The sequence below is a fragment of the Mus musculus genome, chromosome 4, assembly GCF_000001635.26.
Source record: "Mus musculus strain C57BL/6J chromosome 4, GRCm38.p6 C57BL/6J".
In the NCBI taxonomy this organism is placed as follows: domain Eukaryota; kingdom Metazoa; phylum Chordata; class Mammalia; order Rodentia; family Muridae; genus Mus; species Mus musculus.
Window position 1 is genome coordinate 35,847,492 of NC_000070.6, and position 21,707 is coordinate 35,869,198.

General features: G+C 39.6%; 1 protein-coding gene across 19 annotated transcripts in view; it reads right to left on the reverse strand.

Annotated features, from left to right (window-relative positions):
* Lingo2 (leucine rich repeat and Ig domain containing 2) overlaps positions 1–21,707 on the reverse strand; it is a 1,254,967-nt gene that overhangs the window by 150,714 nt on the left and 1,082,546 nt on the right. Inside the window, exon 1 of one of the 19 annotated variants that reach the window (XM_006537902.3) lies at positions 7,953–8,451. The exons of the other annotated variants lie outside the window; for them this stretch is intronic. The gene's annotated coding sequence lies outside the window, so the exon portion shown is untranslated. Of the gene's footprint in view, positions 1–7,952; positions 8,452–21,707 lie in introns of those variants that run through there. 19 annotated transcript variants of the gene reach the window in all.

Below are 21,707 nucleotides of genomic sequence, written 5' to 3' on the forward strand. Positions count from 1 at the left end.
ACATGAAATAACAATGAACATGCTCTGTCAGTCTTAATTAACAAAGGGCCCATTAACAATTGACAAGGGATTCCTTGTTAAATTGTACATGGAAGAAAGTTGCTAATAAGAATGCTACATATTTACCGCCGAATTACAGGTTTTAGAAGATTTCCTAAACTCTCACATGTTGTCTTTATTGACTTGAATATCATAAAGGAAATAGGGTATCATTCAAAATAGAATCTACTATATTTTACAATCAGAAAATACATGTGTTACTTCCAATAGCTACCTTATCGATGAACTGCTGGGGTGCATGAGGAAACCAGTCCTATAGACCCAAAGCTGCAGGATCCCCATGACAGGAGGCAACAACAGGGTGTCTGAGAGGAGTCCTAGTGAGTGAGGTTCCAGTATTGTTAGTGTTACAGAAGGCAGAGGCCTCTCACCAGACCAATGAATCACAAGAAAAGAAGTATGGACAAAAAGGTGTATTGTGGGACACACTGTGATACACTACAGCTTCGACAATGGATTTTTCTTTTCTTTTGAAGGGAGGTTGCAAGGGCGGAGGGACAGGGAGATGAGAGGGATTGGGATTGGAGTGCATGATGTGAAATACCCAAAGAACCAGTAAAAAGTTAAAAAATAAAAGCACTTATCAGAAAAAAAGAAAGAAAGAAAGAAAGAAAGAAAGAAGGAAAGAAAGAAAGAAGGAAAGAAAGAAAGGAAGGAAGGAAAGAAGGAAGGAAGGAAGGAAGGAAGGAAAGAAGAAAGAAGGAAAGAAAGAAAGAAAGAAAGAAAGGAAGGAAGAAAGAAAGAAAAGGAGAAAAGAGAAGAAGAAATGTGATTTGTGTTGGTAGACATAGCTCAATAACCAGACAGATGGGCCAGTGTTGAAAATCCATTTGTATAAGTGGTGTGTTCTGAGACCACGTTGCCTCTGTGGAATGGGTTGTCTGTAGTAGAATATGGCTTGTTGGGTTGTTTTGTTGACTCAGAACAATTAATGTTCTTGGTAAGTTCTAGGGTGATTACAGTTTTTACATGTTTAGAAAGCCTTCCTTAGTGAGGTAATTCCAACCACAAAAGAAGTCATTAGATATGCACTCACTGATGAGTGGATATTAGCCCAGAAACACAGAACACCCAAGATACAATTTGCAAAAGATAAGAAAATCAAGAGGAGGGAAGACCAATGAGTGGATACTTCATTCCTCCTTAGAATAGGGAACAAAATACCCATGAAAGGAGTTACAGCGACAAAGTTTAGAGGTAAGACAAAAGGATGGACTATCTAGAGATTACCCCACCCGGGATCCATCCCATAATCAGCCACCAAACACAGACACTATTGCATATCCAGCAAGATTTTGATGAAGGGACCCTGGCAGAGCTGTCTTGTGTGAGACTAGGCCAGTGCCTGGCAAATACAGAAGTGGATGCTCACAGTCATCTATAAGATGGAACACAGGGCCCCCAATGGAGAAGCTAGAGAAAGTACCCAAGGAGCTGAAGGGGTCTGCAACCCTATAGGTGGAACAACAGTATGAACTAATATGAACTAACCAGTACCCCCAGAGCTCGTGTCTCTAGCTGCATATGTAGCAGAAGATGGCCTAGTCGGCCATCACTGGGAAGAGAGGCACCTTGGCATTGCAAACTTTATATGCCCCAGTAGAGGGGAATGCCAGGGCCAAGAAGCGGGAGTGGGTGGGTAGGGGAGCAGGGCAGGGGGAGGATATAGGGATCTTTTGGGATAGCATTTGAAATTTGAAATGTATATAAATTATAAATGTATATAAAGAAAATATCTAATTAAAAATAATAAATGGGAAAAAAGCCTTAAATAAGACATTTAATTTTCAAAACAAAGGGGGTCATTTAAATAAACATTTTTTTTAAATCTTTATTTTATTTTAATTACATCTGCCTGTGTTGCAGGTGTGCCCAGAGACCATAATTGCTGGATTCCTCTAGAGTTGTAAGTACAGGTGCTTGTATCCAATGTGGGTGCTGGGAACCAACTCAACTCCCCTGTAAGAGCAATATGTGCCATCTCTTCAAACTTTAATCTGTGGATTTTTAGTGGCACAATATTATTAGTGAGATCTTACACTTGGCACTTACATTGGCATTTAGTTATCATCAACTGAACTCAACTTGATCATCACAGTAATGCTAAAAAGTAGGTATAATGGGGTCATCATTGCTACGTTATATAAGAGGCAACAGAGTGTGAGACAGATAAAAGGTCTTGCCATAGGCATCTCCTGGGGTTGTTGTCTCTTACCGTACTTTTAAATTCTTCCAATTATTGTCTGCACTTAAAAGTAAATCTTATCTAAGGAACTCTATTGAGCAATTTTGGATCACGGTGATATTAAGAATTAGTTAGTTCTCTTGAAGGATTAACATAACTAACACATTCAAAGGGTCTTTGCTCCTCTCCTGATTTGTGTCCACACCACTCAGATTTGATGAAAACACGGCTTTTCTATTCATCCATTTATATATCCATGTATGCCTGTATTTGTGCTGTTTGTATTAGCTTAAGGTACTGCAACAAAATATTATAGAGAAGGAAGTTTAAATAAGCCACATTTCTCCAGCTGGAGAGATAGCTAAGTGGATAAGTGCAATCTCTGAGCACTCATGAGGATGAAAATTTGGACCCAGCATCCACTATTAAGTCTGGCACCCTGAAAATGCCTCTAACTCTAGCTCCAAGGCATCTAAAGCCCGCCTTCAACTCTCTGCACATACATAAGCCGGCGTGCCTATATTCACACACATACATGCAAATATAAAAATATAAATACACAATGACAAACATCTTTTAAATGGTTTATTTGTTTCCCACAGTTCTAGAGCATGGGAAGTCCTAGCATGAAATGTTGGCAAGATCTGTTGGATTTAGAAGTTCGATAATGACTTCTAAGAAGCCATTATCGTGTTCTGTCCTCTGATGATTTTTCCTGAGAAAAGACAGATCTTCTCTCCTGGGAGAGAAGGGAGCAAAATGTTTGTAGGAGTATCAGCTTCTTACTCTAAAGCCATCCTTATGATTTCATCTTACCAAGAGTGCCTCTCAAAGGCCTCATTTCCAAATATCCTCATGCTGTGGCTTAGGGATCTAGAATATGAATTTTTGGTTTATAAAACAGATTTATTCATTCAATTGCAATCACCATCTACTTAGTTGTGATAACTTTATTCAATGGTGAAAGTCAATTGTGGGGGGAGATAGGTGTTTATTATCCTTGCATCACATTTGAAACAATGGCCATAAGCTCTCAGCAACCATTGTCAATCAAGTTCCCGTTGTATTTAGAACATGTATGTAACATAATATGAAGTGGATTGTGTTCCTTCTCATTCCTGTTTATGTTAATTTAATATGGCTTTGTTATTATGTAAAATTATGCTTTTCAGCTGTTTGTATCTTTTCAACTTTTACCCACTCTTGATACTTCTTCATTCTGTTCTAACTGATCATTACGTTTTTGTTGTACATTTCTCCAGGGTTTATCACCTTGCAAAACCTTGTGTTTCACTGGCTTTTCTCTAGAAGGTTTTCTATGTACATGTATACAACACTCAAGGTAACTTGTATCAAATCCCTACTTATATCAAGAGGTCAAATTAAATTCAGCCAGTTAGTTGAATCTCCACTTAAAACATAAGGAACTTAATACCAGAATTTCGATACCTTGACCCAAATCAGCCACTGCATGAGTGAAAAAAAAATAGACATATATCTAGGTAACATCTGATTCTAAAGCTTTATTTCTTTCTGTACTTCATTCTCGTTATTCTGTCAGAAACATAAATATAGTTATAAAAACAGATAGAGAAGGAAATGTATTTGTGGATTGTATCTTCTGTCCTAGCAGGAAAACAGATAGCCAGAGACTATTCATTAGTAGTATGACTGCCTTGGTTGTAACCACTCAGTTCTCAAGTATCTGAGCCCTGTTATATATGGTATAAGCCTTTAGGAAATGCACTTGTAATAGTCTTGTTAAAGTATAGGTTTCAATTAGAATAGACATGTTACCTTTGGGCATCTTCCTCCACTAAATATTTAATTACAAATAGTGTCTTTCATAGTACTTCAGCACAAAGCATGGCCAATTGCAAATAAATAATGAAAAATGCTGACTTGTGTTTTTCCATTTGTGCATGTTCTGGGAAGAGTCTAGGATAACTAGTGTCTTCAACACCTTATGGGCAGAGTCTGAAAACTCGAATCCTCATTTTGCATTCTGAGACCTCTTATGACACACAGGCAGATACACTTTTAACCTTCCTCCCCAGGGCTCTCTTAGGGTATAGGCTTGCAGAGGACATTAAATAGAATTTGTACTTCTCCATTTAGAACATTCTCTATCTCTAAGGTTTTTTTTTTAATTTAAGTTTTATTGTATTATGATGAGAAATGATACATAATTTAAATTTATCTGAATTTGTTAACATTTAGAAACCTATTTTGAGTAAATAGGCTTACATCACATTCTTCTTTTCCTTTTGTACCCTAACTTCTCCTGGAGAGCGCCACCCCCTTCAAAACCAGCAATACCTTTCATTTTTTATCATATACTTTAAAATTTATTAAATATTGTAACAATAAAAATGAGTATTATAAAAGTTGTTTGATATAAAACAACAATCAATTGAACAGTTTTATGTAGATGTTTGTCTACAGCTATACTGAAAATACCCACGTTTTTCTCAATATAAATTTCAAATAAACCCAAATATATTAACTGTATGATATTTTAAAGTAATATATCACTATTGTTTTTTAATAAACATAAATAAAATCTGTTTGTTTGTTTGTTTTGTTTTTAGTCAAGCTTAAAGTCTTGGCTCTTACTATGGTAAAAACACAAAATAAGAACAGTTTGTGCACATTGGAGTTCATTGTAATGAGGCTGTACTTGAATGTCCCTCACATCACCAAAGGATTTTGCCTTCATAGTAGATAAGCTAAGAGTTGACAGTTCTGCTGTGCTTACGAATGAATTGTAGGCACGATTTTTGGATACAGATTTCCTGCTACGGTCAAAGTTATTTGACTTGAGTGATTGTCATCATTCTCAGCCAACAGGGAACAGGTTACATTCATTTAAGAAATGGTTTGTGTATTAAGATGGCCTATTCATAAAGTCATTCATCAACTGTTTCAATGAACAATGGTTCTGCTTGGAGGATGGCCCAGATGTTAGGTGAGGGTAAGATTCTGGTTCCTTGGCTGTGATGATTTTGAAAAGTATTCAGTCCTCTTCATCAAAATTGATACAATAATTATAAATATCAAGCAAAGCCTCCAGTCTCACTCTTTGCTGTTCTCTTACAAGCCACCTCCAAAATTAATTGTCTACATTTCTTTTGGCTGTATAAATAATTTTGAAATTTGTAAGCCATTCTGAAAACCACAGTATAGTGTAAAAACATCAAGTAAATAATCCTAATAGAGAGGCTGAGATAGGAGAAGCATGATGTCAAGACCATTATGTGGCACACAGCAAGACCCTGTCAAGTACAAACAAGCAGAAAGTGTACATGAATTGTACAATATTGGACCTGTTTCTCCCATTACCAAATTAGAGAGACCACTGGATGACAGCCAACAAATTTCTAATTCCTCATATTTTTTAATTTCAATCGATTAGGGTATGTTGGTAATAGTAATTTTCACATTAAGAGATATTAAGGAAAAGTAACTGTTACTTCCTATTACTTTTTTTTTTTTTGGTTAGAGGTGGAATTACGTTTTTGTAGGTTTGTTGAAAGATTATTTTCTTGCTTCTTGTAGGGTGTAGTTTCACTCCCTGTGTTGGTGTTTTCCATCTATTATCCTTTTTAGGGCTGGATTTGTGGAAAGATATTGTGCTATTTTGATTTTGTCACGGAATATCTTGTTTTCTTCATCCATGGTGATTGATAGTTTTGTTGGGTATAGTAGCCTGGGCAGGCATTTGTGTTCTCTTAGGGTCAGTTTGACATCAGCCCAGGATCTTCTAGCTTTCATAGTCTCTGATGAGAAGTCTGGTGTAATTCTGATAGGTCTGTTTTTATATGTTACTTGACCTTTTCCCCTTACTGCTTCTAAAATTCTTTCCTTTTTTAGTGCATTTTGGTGTTTTGATTATTATGTGACAGGAGGAATTTCTTTTCTGGTCGAGTCTATTTGGAATTCTATATGCTTCTTGTATGTTCATGGACATCTCTTTCTTTAGGTTAGGGAACGTTTCTTCTATAATTTTGTTGAAGATATTTATTGGCCCTTTAATTTGGGAATCTTTGTTCTCTTCTGTACCTATTATCCTTAGGTTTGGTCTTCTTATTTTGTCCTGGATTTCCTGGGTGTTTTGAGTTAAGAGTTTCTTGCTTCTTGCATTTTCTTTCACTGTTGTGTCAATGTTTTCTATGGTATGTTCACACCTGAGATTCTCTCTTCCATCTCTTGTATTCTGTTGCTGATGCTTGCATCTATGGTTCCTGATCTCTTTCCTAGGTTTTCTAACTCCAGGGTAGTCTCCCTTTGTGATTTCTTTATTGTTTCTAGTTCCAGTTTTAGATCCTGGATGGTTTTGTTCCTTTCCTTTGCCTGTTTGATTGTGTTTTCCTGAACTCTTTAAGGGATTTTTGTGTTTCCTCTTTAAGTGCTTCTAGCTGTTTACTGTGTTCACCTGTATATCTTTAAGGGAGTTATTTAAGTCCTTCTTAAAGTCCTCTATCATCATCACGAGAAGTAATTTTAGATCCAAATCTTGTTTTTCTGGTGTGTTGGTGTGTCCAGGACTTGTTATGTTGGGAGAATTGGGTTTTGATAATGCCAAATAACCTTGGTTTCTGTTGCTTCTGTTCTATGCTTGCCTCCCACCATCTGGTTATCTCTAGTGCTACCTACCCTGGCTATGTCTGACTGGAGCCTGTCCTTCCTGTCATCCTGGCTGTGTCAGAACTCCTCAGAGTCAAGCTGTCTCTGTGATCCTGTGATTCTGGGATCCTGTGATCCTGGGTGTGTCCAAGCTCCTGGGAGTCAAACTGCCTTTGGAACTCTGAGATCCTGGTGTGACCAAGCTCCTGGGTTCCTGGGATCCTTTGATCCTGGGCGTTTTAGAGTACCTAGGAGTGGAGCTGCCTCTTGGTGTTGTGGGTTTGGCTGTGGAGTTTGCTCCCAAGGTTTGCTCAGGTTACCAGCCCAGACAGACCAGAAGGGACCCATACCTCTGGTCTGGCAGAGTTCGTGCATGCCTAGGCCCTGCCAGTCCCAGTTACTCCCAATGTTGGGGACAGGTGTTGTGTCCTTCTTACTTATGATCCTCTGATCCTGGGCATATTGTAGCACCTGGGAGTGGAGCTGCCTCTGGGTATTGTGGGCTTGGCTGCAGAGTTTTCTATCTCTAAGTTTTGAGTGAAGTTGAAACTTCAATAAGTCAACCATATAGTTGGCCTGAAAGTTGCACCTCAATACAAAGTACTTTGCCTACTAAATGTTCCTTGACATGAAGAATCATATATTCTAACAGTAGGATTTCAATTTATTTGCATCTCTGGTGAGATTTTAAATAATAGCCACTTGGTAAATGAGGCAGAAACTCTCCTTCTGGAGATATATATGAATGATGAACACAGAAATTATATTTTATTTGTGTTATTTCTACTTTCACCAGTATAATATATGTTAGATTGCCATTCAAATCTTTTTGCCAAAAGGCCATGTCTAGACCATTAGAGACAGGAAAAAGCAAAGTTATAGAACATTTCTGAATTCATGTATTTTCAACTAAAAACACAAGATACTGTCTAAAGTTTCCTCTCTATTTGGTTCTAATTTTTCTTCTGCTCTTTGGTGATTATGGACTGATTTAGTATTTAATTAAAGTTATCTAATCTTGGCTTACTACTTCCATGATGATTCACAACCTCATCACTGGCCACTTAAATTCTAGCCTTACCTGCCTAGACTTCATCAACTAGATGCTGTTTCAGCATGCTTCACCTCCAGTCCTCTTCCTGACCACCCTCTGGCTTCTCTGGAAGAAAGGTTTAAATTTTCACATCACTGTTCATTATCAAAGCAAGCTAAAACAGAAACTCAACCTGTGCAGGAACCTGGAGGCAAAATCTGTTGCAGAGGCCATGAAAGAGTGCTACTTACTGGTTTGCCTTTTGTGTCTTGCTAAGTCTACTCCATTATAGAATCCAAGGCCAAGAGTCCAATTAGTGGCCCAGCCACAGTGGGCTTGGCCCTCCCACACCAATCATCAATTAAGACAATACTTTACAGTCTTGCCTACAGTCCAATCTTAAGCATTTTCACAATTGGGTTTCCTGACTCTCAGATGACTTTGTGTCAAGTTGACATAAAATTATCCAGCACACCTGAGATACTGAAAACTTGCTTGATTCTTTAATAACTCCAGCTTAGGGGGAGACTCCTAGGGCCTGACACTGTTACTGATGTTATGGTGTGTTTACAGACAGGAGCATGGCATGGCTGTCTTCTGAGAGAAGAGAGGCCCAACAAGCACCTGAAAAAGTCAGGTGCAGATACTTACACCCAACCAATGGACAGAAGCCGGGGACACTGTGGTTGAATTAGGGAAAAGCTGGAAGAAGCTGAGTAGGCAGGTGGCCCCATAAGAAGACAAACAGTCTCAACTAGCCTGAACCCCAGAGATCTCTTGGACACTGAGCCACCAATGAAGCTGCACACACTAGCTTATACGAGGCTCCCAATACATATACAGCAGAGGACTGCCTGGTCTGGCCACAGTGAGAGAAGAGGCACCTAATCCTCCAGAGACTTAGGTCCCAGGGATCGGGGAGGTTTGGAGACAGGGGGGAAGGTATGGGGTGGGAGTGGTCAAAGGCCAGACCTGGAGGGGATAGCAGCTGGACTGTAAAGGAAGATTAAACAACAACAACAACAACAACAACAACAAAGTCTGTAAAAGAGAGAGAGAATGTGAGTTAGAGGAAGAATGGAAGAATGGAAGAATGGAAAAATGGAAGAAAGAACCCTTTACTTGATGACAACCTCATTGCTACTATCTAACAGCTAGCTTCCTTTTTCACAGTAGACCTCCTCTGTTATGTCCTTAAAGGTATTGAGATTCAGCTTCAAGTCTAGAAAGTGACATAGTTGTGATCTGTTTCCAACTTCCAGGAGCAAATGATTATTAAATGGTGGTTTTAAAAGGTCTGTTTTTGGCATTTGGAGGTTAACAAAACAAATATGGCTTGTGCTTAAGAATATGCTGATAATTTGCTGACAAAATATTCTTTCTGTGAGTACTTCATCTGTGTGAATGTGAAGGATGGGTTGCCAAGAGAAAGACATACACCAGTGAGAGGCTATTGAAACCTAGTGGATGTAAATTATTCAGTAAATGGTGAGTCCCTTCCCCAAGATGGAAACGCAAGCAGAAAGGTAACTGAGAGTATCTTAGAGGATCACAGTCCTATTGTGATTGAGGAATGGGAAGGCCAGACAAAGCACTGAAAAATGAACTAGGCCAGTGTCTAGATTAAACAAAAGGAACAATCAAAACAGTCGGGGTAGGGGTATAGAGAAACAGCTATAGGCTCCAGGGTATTTGCTGCTGGTTTAGAGGACCCCAATTCAGCTCAGAACTTACATGGGAACTCCAGTTCTAGGAGATCTGATGCTTCATCTTGCCTCCTCATTTACCTACCACATGTGGTGCACAGACTCTCTCTCTCTCTCTCTCTCTCTCTCTCTCTCTCTCACACACACACACACACACACACACACACACACACACATACACACAGGAGGATCTTTTTTGAAAATCTCACAAAACTACACATTTTGACATGTATTTTTAAAAGAGAATATTATTTGAAAAACTAGGTCAGCCACTAGGAAAATGAACAATGATTCCGTGAACTGCCGTATGTCTCGCGATGGTAACTTAGGACAAGCCATACTGACCTTGCTCTATTTTTGGAGCAAATACACCAGTTTCTCTTACTAGTGTAATTACAGAGTCAGAATATATTTCAATTCAATTGATGTTAAAAAGGAAATAACAATGACACTATAGGTTTAATTCTTTTATACTTTGGTGGCTGTATCACTGATGGTACCCCAAAAGAAGTATGATATCTAAAAGAGGCAGAAACCTGATGAAGTGCAGCCCTTTAGATCCATGGCCCTCTTTGGATTGTTTTTTTGTTTTTTTTGTTTTTTGTTTTTTGTTTTTTGTTTTTAACTAAGGACTAGATGAATTTGCAGGTGACCAGAAACACTAAATATATTATTATGCCTCATAAAAGAATCTCAGCTGCCTAGCAATATGAAACTTAATGATGTTAATTAGAAAGTAACACTTGAATATAAGCACATCTTATTAAACATAATTTCACAGTTTAGCAGATAAAAATAACATGACTTTAGAGAACAAAGCATCAAGTATAAGTAGGGAATAATAAAAAGCAATAATATGTTACCCAAACCTAAAGGATGACAGGAAAACTTTGACCAGCTCACACCGCCCTGTCTAAAGGCTCTGTAGGATATTTCAGGTTTCCCACACTCTCTTCTCAATCACTCTAAAAGATATTGTGGTGTCTGCTTATATTCACAATACTACTTTATTTTCACCCGTGATCAATGCTAACTAATGAAGGCTGAATTTCTAAGGGTTTCCTTGTAAGTTTCCTTTTCTCAATAAATAACTCTCCATGGGTGATGACATTCAATTCAAAGGGTTTAAATGCATTTTCATGATAACTTGGAATTTATGTGACTATCCCTGATCTTCTGTATTATGCCAGGATTGTGTATCCTGCAATCTTTACATATTCAGTTGGGCATCATGTTAAACAGAGCACAGCATTTCCTTTTGAGCACAGAATATTTTATTCCAACTTGCTTAGCCATCCACATGCTACTTTATAGTTAAAAACAATTATCCTCAACTCAGTCGTAGAAGGGAAACATCTAGGCATCATTTTTGATATTTATGCTCCATTTATAACCTGCCCATCCCAGCTCCAGCCCCTTGTATGTCAACTCCTTGTATGTAATAGGACAATTGTTATCTGCACTGATGAATCATGGCCCAAGGCATGAAAATCTCTGGTGAGTTCAAAGGCTCCCTGATTTCTGTGGTGTCTCCTGAAGGACATTTTCCAAAGGCAAAGGCAGCTTTCAAAGTGTGTATGGGCTTTTCTCATCTCTTTATTTTAAGCTTTCTAATCAATGCTTGTTGTAATGAAAGAGAATCTAATCTTCTACGCTGACCCATGATCTCTTAACTGATGTGAACTGGTGTCGTTTTCCCACTAGCTTCTCTGTCTTTCACTTATTCAATAAAATCAAACAGCAGTGCCCTTCCTCCTGTTTTTGAACAATCAAATTCTCCAGAGATTGGCTCTTTCTGGTCCTATGACATAAACTCCTAGCATTCTCACTTTATTTATTTGTTTATTTATTCATTTAGTTAGTTTGTTTAGGAGCTTGCCATGGTACAGTGAACACGTGACATGTTTGCCAGGATTCCAACTCAGGTTGTGTTCACTAAGCCATCTCTCTGGCTTGCATCCTTATGGTTTTGTTCTTCTTTTAATGTAATGCTTCATGAATTTGCTTACATTCCGTGTGCAGCGGCCATACTAGTCTTCATAACATTCTACTTTTAGTTTACGTGCTTTTAAAGCAAGTACTGTGTCTCTCTTTTTCTGTAATTGTTTTATTCTTTTCATTTCTATTTTAGTTCAACATTTCCTTCTTTATAGGACTTAATCTTGTCCCAGTTTCTAGCAGAGCCTTCTCTCTGACAAATTTCAAGGAAAGCATCAATGATAATTATCTTTCTTGTTTCATTATTGATCTTTATCCCTCGGAGTATATGCATTAGTGAGGTCCTATCTGTAATCTATCAAGTTAGATGCAGATCATGACATATAGGAGACAGTACTTAGTAAATTATGTATTACATAAATTAGTGATGAAAATTTTAGTTCAGATATGTAAATTCTAGTAAATGTGGCATTGATCAAGAAAAGTTACTCAGCATAGGTGCATCTAGCTTGGGTGAGATAGGACTGAGAAGAGAGACCCAGACCTTTGGGCTTCTCAAATGGGAAAGGAACAGTATGGTCGGATGGCAACAAGGCACAACATAAAATGCACCATGTTATCCAGGTTTAGCTCTCCCTGTCCAGTGGAGTAGACGGCTATCCGGTAGGTCTTCTCAACTTCAGCACTGCAGACATTAGGGCTTTCATGGATCTGTGCATTGTGGGATATTTAACAGCATTCCTGGCTTTGGGCCACCAGATCCAGCAGTTTATGACAACTGAAAATACTCCCCAATAAAACCAAATATCCCCAGAGGGAAGGAGAGGTAAACTTAGGTCTGGCTAAGCTTTCTGTAGTTTCTTCCACACTCACGTTTCCTTCAAACGTAACTATCACATCAGTTATGGGGAAGCCATCACCTTTAATGGCAAATTCTCAAAATGAAATAAAAAGTGTCTTTGGCTTCCATGGTGATATGCAGCAACTGATGTTTCCTTAAGCACAAATGTAAAATTTAAACTTAAAAAGAGAGAGAAAGATGAAAAGGAAAAAGAAAAAAGAAGAGTGTTCAAAAGCTCAAATGAGTGGGTAGCAACCCTTCAGATACCAAGGCCCATATATCTTTCTATGGAGTCCTGGATATATGCAGAGTCAGCAACTGTGAGCTCTGCCTCATAGTAGCTGTGTGACCTCCAGTGTGTTCCCCAATGTGGTTAATCCTGCGTGTTTTCTTTTTTGTAACAGGTAATGTGAACCCTTTAATTTTAGAGGACTCATACGAATAAACGAAGCTATGAATAAAAATGTGTAGCTCAAACAAGATTCTCTTTGATGGCAATATATGGGGTATTTTTTTTTAAACAGAACTGTTTGTGTCATACAAAAACCGCTAATACAAATATACACAATGATAAAGAATTCCTCGACAGTGAAAATATTCAGGAACTGACCTTATGATGTGTGTCAGACAGAATCTGACAGGAGTCAAGGACCAATTAAGCTCCTGCAATCCAATGACACAATGGGCTCCTTGATCATTGAGACCTTCTTAATTAGATCTAATCTTTATTCCTGGCACTGACTTGGACACTTTTAACCTCTGATTTAATAATTTTAGTTTTGAAGTTTACCTTGCTGCCAGAAGTAGAATTGGCATTCCTGTAGCACTTTGGATTTTGAAATAGGAAGTTGGAGGAAGAACAGAACAGAAAAATCACGTGTTCTCTTTGACAAACCTTCCTAAGACAGGAAAAGCATTAGGGATCACCTTTAAGAGTTGTTGTCCAGTGATTTCACTGCAATTTGACAATTCAGATCTCTTCACCTGTCTGTGCCCAAACTGTAGGAAATACTTTAATGTCATTTCAAGATGCCAGATTTCAAAATCCAGTTGCTGATTGTCTTGTTTAGGGACGAAGTCTCCACGACTGTCTCATCACAGACCCAACTCACATCATAATAGTTTTCATTCCCACAGAGAGGTGAGTATGCTTTTTTCATGATACATTGTGGGTACAACATCTTGAAAATACATTAGACAAATAGATTGATATAAATATATTTTGAAAATTCCAAACTATGCTTTCAAAGTCATATTTATTTAGGTTTTCTGTATCATTTTAGATTTAAAAGTTTTACAGTGAGAAATACCTCAGTTAAATACGAGGCTCTGCGTCATTTATCCCGTTCTTGCCTACCTTCCATTATTCTCTAAATCACTTCTTTCCCTGCACTTAGGGCATTTCTCTTAGCTTTACCTTTCTATGGATTTTCCTGTCTTTTTATTGCCGTTCACTCAGAAAAATCAGAGCCAACATTTTATATATGTCTCATGTTGAATTATAACACCTGGGTTTTATGGGTTCAAACGTTCTCTTGGCATTGCTTTTATGACCTGTGAATTGTGTTTGGCTGTCTAGTACCTAGTATATGTTAGTACTATCATAGCACTGGTACTTGCCTTAGCCATCGCCTTTGATATTGTAACTCTCCTTCCCCATCTGCTTTCTGATTGATTTAAAACCATGTCCAAAACTTCAAGGTCTCTCTTCAAACATTCTACTATTTTCTTTGCAGTCCTCATGCATGACTATGTAGCACATCTAAAACTAAAGTTTCCAAGCAAGCTACATGTTTTGGAATAGGAGATATCCCTTTAGGGCAGTATAAGTATTTGTCCAGTAAAACCTGATTGTATCTGTGGTCCCTGGTTGTGGACTCAGCTTTCTCTGGACAATTAATGACTATGGCTGGTCGTTTCAAGAAATTATTTTTCCTCTTACTGCTGTGCCACTGTGAGAGATCAGGAGCCATCTTACTTTTGTTGGTTGAAAATTCTTCATGAGTGATCAGATAACAAGGAAGACAGACCCTTTCTTCCTCATAATGCATTGGCTACTACAAATTATTTTGTCTGATTGGCACAGCTGTCCACCTGTTCATCCTTTCATATCTCAGAACCATAGGGTCTCAGGAATCATACCTCCCAGAATCCCCCTTCACTTAACAGCTCAAGAGTGGATGCTACATCATGAAATGAATTTAAATCACCGCAAACATAATGACTAGTAAGAAAGAAATAGCTAGATGTTGCAAAGTGTTAGTGCTATTTATTTCTCTCTCTCTCTCTCTCTCTCTCTCAAGTACACACACACACACACACACACACACACTCAAATCTGCATGCTATTTTTTAAGGTGCATGAATCAAATCAAATCCATTTTAACCTCCAGTTGGCCATCAAACATATTTAATAATAAATGGTGATCACTTTTTCTTAACAGAGTTAACTAGAAAAATTGCAAAGCCTGGAACTGACCCAGGATCAAGTTAAAGTGAAGAATAATAAAGAACATTTAAAAGGACACACGTGTTTGGAAATTTATATAAAAGAGTAATTGTGCATTGTGTATCAAATCAAGATTAGAATCCATTTTTAATTAACTGCTAATGATTAGGCTGTCATTTTTCTGTGTTATGCATATCTTCCTAGAACTTCTTGGGCTTAAGAGCACAATCAGCTGCTAAATTAATTAATTCAAAACTGGAACATTCTGGGGTGCAGGAGTAGGGAAGGAAGCACTCCTAGACCATTTGCCATCTTAAAGAATGTGTCACAGTCTACTGTGTAGTTTCATACTGCTTATCAGACACCACCTTTGTTTATGTCAGAATCATCTTAAAAAGGCACTTTTCTCCTTTTCTTTTAACATATCCAAGTAACATTACATAAACTAAGAAGGTTGTATTTCTGTATTTTGGTGTTTGTGTGTGTGTGTGTGTGTGTGTGTGTGTAACAATGATTAAAGTAAAAAGGCTATGCATGCGAAAGAGATCAAGGACATTCATGAAAGGAGTTGGAGGAAATAAAAAGAATGAAAGAAATGATGGAATTATGTCACACTTTCAAATATTACAAATTATTATTTAAACTAAAACATAAAATGATTTTAAACTAACAAAATACATATCAATGCTCTTGGAAAAGCCAAGCGCTGCATCACTGTATATAGTATTTAGTTTTTTAGGCAAAAAAAGTACTACATTAGCAATATTCATGATACAGCTCAGTGGGCATCTCCCTTCCCCATTCTACTTTGTCAGCTGCTTAGCCAAGTATGCTGGAAGGTTTTGTGTGTTTATATGTTTTTGTTGCTGTTGTTTTTTTTTTTTCTTTTTGTAGTCTGAGAGTTCATTCTATAGAAATCAGCATCTCACTGGTTCCCATTTCCAACCTTAGGACATAACCACTAGCCTTCAGCATGCCACAATTTGCTTAATTGTTAATAAGGATAATGTCTTGATACCAATACTACTCATCCACAGAGCATGCTCCTTGGATGACTAGTAAGGTGAGCGAAGGGGCCAGATCCTGCAGTTTAGACCCTGGGTCTGCCATTTACTAGGTTTGAGAAAGAGATTTACAACTAATATGAACACGTATTAGAATTCATTTAAGATAAGAGTAGTAGTAATTCCTTGCTATTTAGAGAAGATTAACCCCCCCACACACACACACACATACACACACAACTGTAATAATGGGAAAATAAGTGGTATAACTGAAGTTTGAAGTCCATGTGTGTTCTAGGCAACAGAGCTGCTTCTAGGGTAGACACACAGATACTGTCTGAGGCTGCACTTCCTCCCATCCACTTTACCTTGGAGTCCATTGATGATGTCTAAGCCTGTCTCTGCTCCATAGTTTCTGGTTATGAACAAAACATACAACATGCCATTAGGGAAAGCACTGAATTAGGGCTTTCAACGTGGAATTAAGGTCAAACATGAACAATCAAAAGATGTTCTTAAACCAAGCAGCTCAGACCTTATCTGTGTGGGTAAGAGTAACACATCTTTTATTGACACTTTTTTTTTAATGCAGGATCATAAGCATAGGTATGCATGTTGAGTTTCTCATTTAATACACATCAGAATCTGTGTTTTCTATGTATTATGGCTTCAGCTCTTACCCTAGCCATATGACTTACTGCTGCCACCAATTCAGTCAGGTATACAGGGTGCACAGCAACACTAAGAAACTTGCATAAGGTCACAGAGTTAGCCCGTGATAGAATAAGATTTCGGTTCTGCTAGTCAGACCTCAAGAGCATTCTTGTTATTGCTGTACAAGTTATCCCATGGTAGTGTGCAGTTAAGCCTGGGCTCTGTTTCTTCAAGAGTTCTTAGGTTAGTTCTGAGCCTCTGCTGCCTTTTAGATAGAAATGTGAGAAGCAATTTATGTAGTGCATTTTTCTTCAAAATGAAGGGACTCATTTCCGTGTCACAGAGCTACAGACACTTCCGTGGAAAAACATCCATGGTCATTACCAGGAGCATTAGTGGCAATCTCTGACATGAAGCAAAGGATTCTTTGTTCTGATAATGACAAAGACGGGCACCTGGGAGAGGCTGACTATGACAGTACAGTGTATCTTGCTTTCAGCCTGCTGATATCTCAGGATCGCTCAATTCAAGTCATTTAGAGCTGATATTTATTTTAGTGTGGCAATTAGTGCATGATAAGCATTCATTCAATATCAGTTTCTCTTAACTGTCTCTTTTGCCAAAATTCTTAATATTTTTCAATTAAATATTAACTCCAGATACGTTGTGGCACTTTTCAACATTCAAGAAAGCTTTCTGTTCCTGAAAATGGCAACCTTGGCTTCTCATCTGAGAAGGCAGCCTGCCGCTAGCCTCAATAACCCCTAGCCATCAGAGAGCCATTTTTACGCTCAGCCAGGAACATCAGTGTTGTCAGTCGTGACTCCCCGGATGCCTGGTCTCCCAGCCATGATCAGTGAATGCCTTGAAACTGTCTTTCACAGAAGCCACACACTTGTAAATGCAGCCACACCCAGCCATGCAGAGTTCTAGAAACCTAACCAGAGTCATGTTTTAGGGGCTTGCCATGAGGAGTGTGCATGCTTCAGGACGGTCACTCTGTCGTGCCCACAGTCACATTTCTGACAGATTCAGAATTTGTCATGATATTCTGGATCTGACTGGCAGAGCTTTTGGCATAGGGTAATCAAGTAATAGATATGAATTGAACAAGGAGCGTTTCTAAAAGGTTCAAAACTAATAACAAGCATAAACTAATTCCCAAGGACAATTTTTTTTTAAAAATTTGGTATGATGGATGTGGCTTAATTAAGAAACAAAGTTATTATTAGATATAAAACGGGTGGGTAGGGGAGTGGGGTGGGAGGGTATGGGGAACTTTTGGGATAGCACTGGACATGTAAATGAAGAAAATACCTAATTAAAAAGAGAAAAAAAAAACCATAATGACAAGGACCAATGAAATTGTTAAGTATCCCAGTAATTTTAGAAAAAAAAAAAAACTTTCTAGTGGAGGAAGAGTAAATGTATTGAAATGCTAGCTAGACAAGATCCAGCATGAACTACTAAGAAGTGAGTACATCTGTGTAAGGCTCACAGTTTAACAAGCTCTAGGAAAAGAACAAAGTAGTCGATCTCTGTTTTCTCCTATCACCCTAAAGCAGCATTAAGTGACCAAATCCCAAGTCAATAGACATTCTGTAGGTGCATGTGATGGCTTGAATGAGAATGCCCCCATAAGACCACATACTTGTATGCTTAGTCCCCAGTTATTTAGAAAGGATTAGGAGATGAGGCCCTGTTGGAGGAGGTGTGTCATTGGAGGTAGGCTTTGAGGTTTCAAAAGTCCTTAGCAGCCTCTCTCTGTCTCTGTCTCCGTCTCTCTCTGTCTCTCCGTCTCTGTCTCTTTCTTTCTCTGTATGTGTATGTGTGTGCTCGTGCATCATCTGTTTGTCTGTCTCTGTCTGCCACCATGCTCCTCGCCATGATGGCCATAGACTTAGGCTCTGAAACAGTAAGCAAGCCTTTAAGGAAACGTTTTTCTCTTATTAGTTGCCTTGCTCATGACTTCTCCTCACAATAATAGAATAGTAACTAAAATGATCTCTCTCCATGTATTTCATAGAGAATATCAGCATTTCGTTTCATGCTTCTAACATTAGGGAAATATGCTCTGACATTTCAAGGGCTTCATGTATTCTATAAGCCACACAAGGTTTCCATATAGATGCTAGTGAGGGGTATTAATGTTTTTCTTCTGAGTACCTCCATACATTTTAGAAGCTTAGAACTGATGTTCCATTTCCATTGTCTTTCATTGGCAACACTGGTGATGAACTCATTCTGAAAGGGACACTTCAGTACCATGCCTTCATCCTACTCAATGAAGCTCTAAAGCATAATTTGACATTCTTAAAAGGGAGTAAGTGAAATCATTCTCACACTTAAGTTAAGACTGCATGGAAATATAGCACATCCTTGGTGGGCTCTTTATAGAAACAGGAGATTAGACATAGGTGCACACTAATTGCAGAAAATCCACTTCGGAAGTAATTTCTTTGGAAGTAATTAGAAGTTAACTAGATATATATAAACCAATAATTTGATATTTTAAGATTTTAATAACAATCTAATTAGGTTCTACAATTAAAAGTTTAACATTATTTCTGAACTCTAAAAATTTCCAATCCAGTCCATAATTAAATCTTACTTCTCCCAGAAGACAGAGTGTAAGCCACTGAAGACTATCCAACCAAATACAAGGCCAGCGTCCCTGACATGCTCTACTGTCTTCAAAACATGGCCAGCCTTAGGCATATGGACAGCCCTTACCATGAGCATGCTAATCAGTTTTCCAGGTATTGATGAATGTCATCAAAATGGGCTTAGAAATGGGAGGAGACGCCCTTCCGCTCGACTCGAGACTCGAGCCCTGGGCTACCTTGCCAGCAGAGTCTTGCCCAACACCCGCAAGGGTCCACACGGGACTCCCCACGGGACCTTAAGACCTCTGGTGAGTGGATCACAGTGCCTGCCCCAATCCAATCGCGCGGAACTTGAGACTGCGGTACATAGGGAAGCAGGCTACCCGGGCCTGATCTGGGGCACAAGTCCCTTCCGCTCGACTCCAGACTCGAGCCCCGGGCTACCTTGCCAGCAGAGTCTTGCCCAACACCCGCAAGGGCCCACACGGGACTCCCCACGGGACCCTAAGACCTCTGGTGAGTGGACCACAGTGCCTGCCCCAATCCAATCGCGCGGAACTTGAGACTGCGGTACATAGGGAAGCAGGCTACCCGGGCCTGATCTGGGGCACAAGTCCCTTCCGCTCGACTCCAGACTCGAGCCCCGGGCTACCTTGCCAGCAGAGTCTTGCCCAACACCCGCAAGGGTCCACACGGGACTCCCCACGGGACCCTAAGACCTCTGGTGAGTGGATCACAGTGCCTGCCCCAATCCAATCGCGTGGAACTTGAGACTGCGGTACATAGGGAAGCAGGCTACCCGGGCCTGATCTGGGACACAAGTCCCTTCCGCTCGACTCGTGACTCGAGCCCCGGGCTACCTTGCCAGCAGAGTCTTGCCCAACACCCGCAAGGGTCCACACGGGACTCCCCACGGGACCCTAAGACCTCTGGTGAGTGGATCACAGTGCCTGCCCCAATCCAATCGCGCGGAACTCGAGACTGCGGTACATAGGGAAGCAGGCTACCCGGGCCTGATCTGGGGCACAAGTCCCTTCCGCTCGACTCGAGACTCGAGCCCCGGGCTACCTTGACAGCAGAGTCTTGCCCAAAACCCGCAAGGGCCCACACGGGACTCCCCACGGGACCCTAAGACCTCTGGTGAGTGGAACACAGCGCCTACCCCAATCCAATCGCGTGGAACTTGAGACTGCAGTACATAGGGAAGCAGGCTACCCGGGCTTGATCTGGGGCACAAACCCCTTCCACTCCACTCGAGCCCCGGCTACCTTGCCAGCTGAGTCGCCTGACACCCGCAAGGGCCCACACAGGATTCCACACGTGATCCTAAGACCTCTAGTGAGTGGAACACAACTTCTGCCAGGAGTCTGGTTTGAACACCAGATATCTGGGTACCTGCCTTGCAAGAAGAGAGCTTGCCTGCAGAGAATACTCTGCCCACTGAAACTAAGGAGAGTGCTACCCTCCAGGTCTGCTCATAGAGGCTAACAGAGTCACCTGAAGAACAAGCTCTTAACAGTGACAACTAAAACAGCTAGCTTCAGAGATTACCAGATGGCGAAAGGCAAATGTAAGAATCCTACTAACAGAAATCAAGACCACTCACCATCATCAGAACGCAGCACTCCCACCCCACCTAGTCCTGGGCACCCCAACACAACCGAAAATCTAGACCCAGATTTAAAAACATTTCTCATGATGATGATAGAGGACATCAAGAAGGACTTTCATAAGTCACTTAAAGATTTACAGGAGAGCACTGCTAAAGAGTTACAGGCTCTTAAAGATAAGCAGGAAAACACATCCAAACAGGTGATGGAAATGAACAAAACCATACTAGAACTAAAAGGGGAAGTAGACACAATAAAGAAAACCCAAAGCGAGGCAACGCTGGAGATAGAAACCCTAGGAAAGAGATCTGGAACCATAGATGCGAGCATCAGCAACAGAATACAAGAAATGGAAAAGAGAATCTCAGGTGCAGAAGATTCCATAGAGAACATCGACACAACAGTCAAAGAAAATACAAAATGCAAAAGGATCCTAACTCAAAACATCCAGGTAATCCAGGACACAATGAGAAGACCAAACCTACGGATAATAGTAATTGATGAGAATGAAGATTTTCAACTTAAAGGGCCAGCTAATATCTTCAACAAAATAATAGAAGAAAACTTCCCAAACATAAAAAAAGAGATGCCCATGATCATACAAGAAGCCTACAGAACTCCAAATAGACTGGACCAGAAAAGAAATGCCTCCCGACACATAATAATCAGAACAACAAATGCACTAAATAAAGATAGAATATTAAAAGCAGTAAGGGAGAAAGGTCAAGTAACATATAAAGGAAGGCCTATCAGAATTACACCAGACTTTTCACCAGAGACTATGAAAGCCAGAAGAGCCTGGACAGATGTTATACAGACACTAAGAGAACACAAATGCCAGCCCAGGCTACTATACCCGGCCAAACTCTCAATTACCATAGATGGAGAAACCAAAGTATTCCACGACAAAACCAAGTTCACACAATATCTTTCCACGAATCCAGCCCTTCAAAGGATAATAACAGAAAAGAAGCAATACAAGGACGGAAATCACG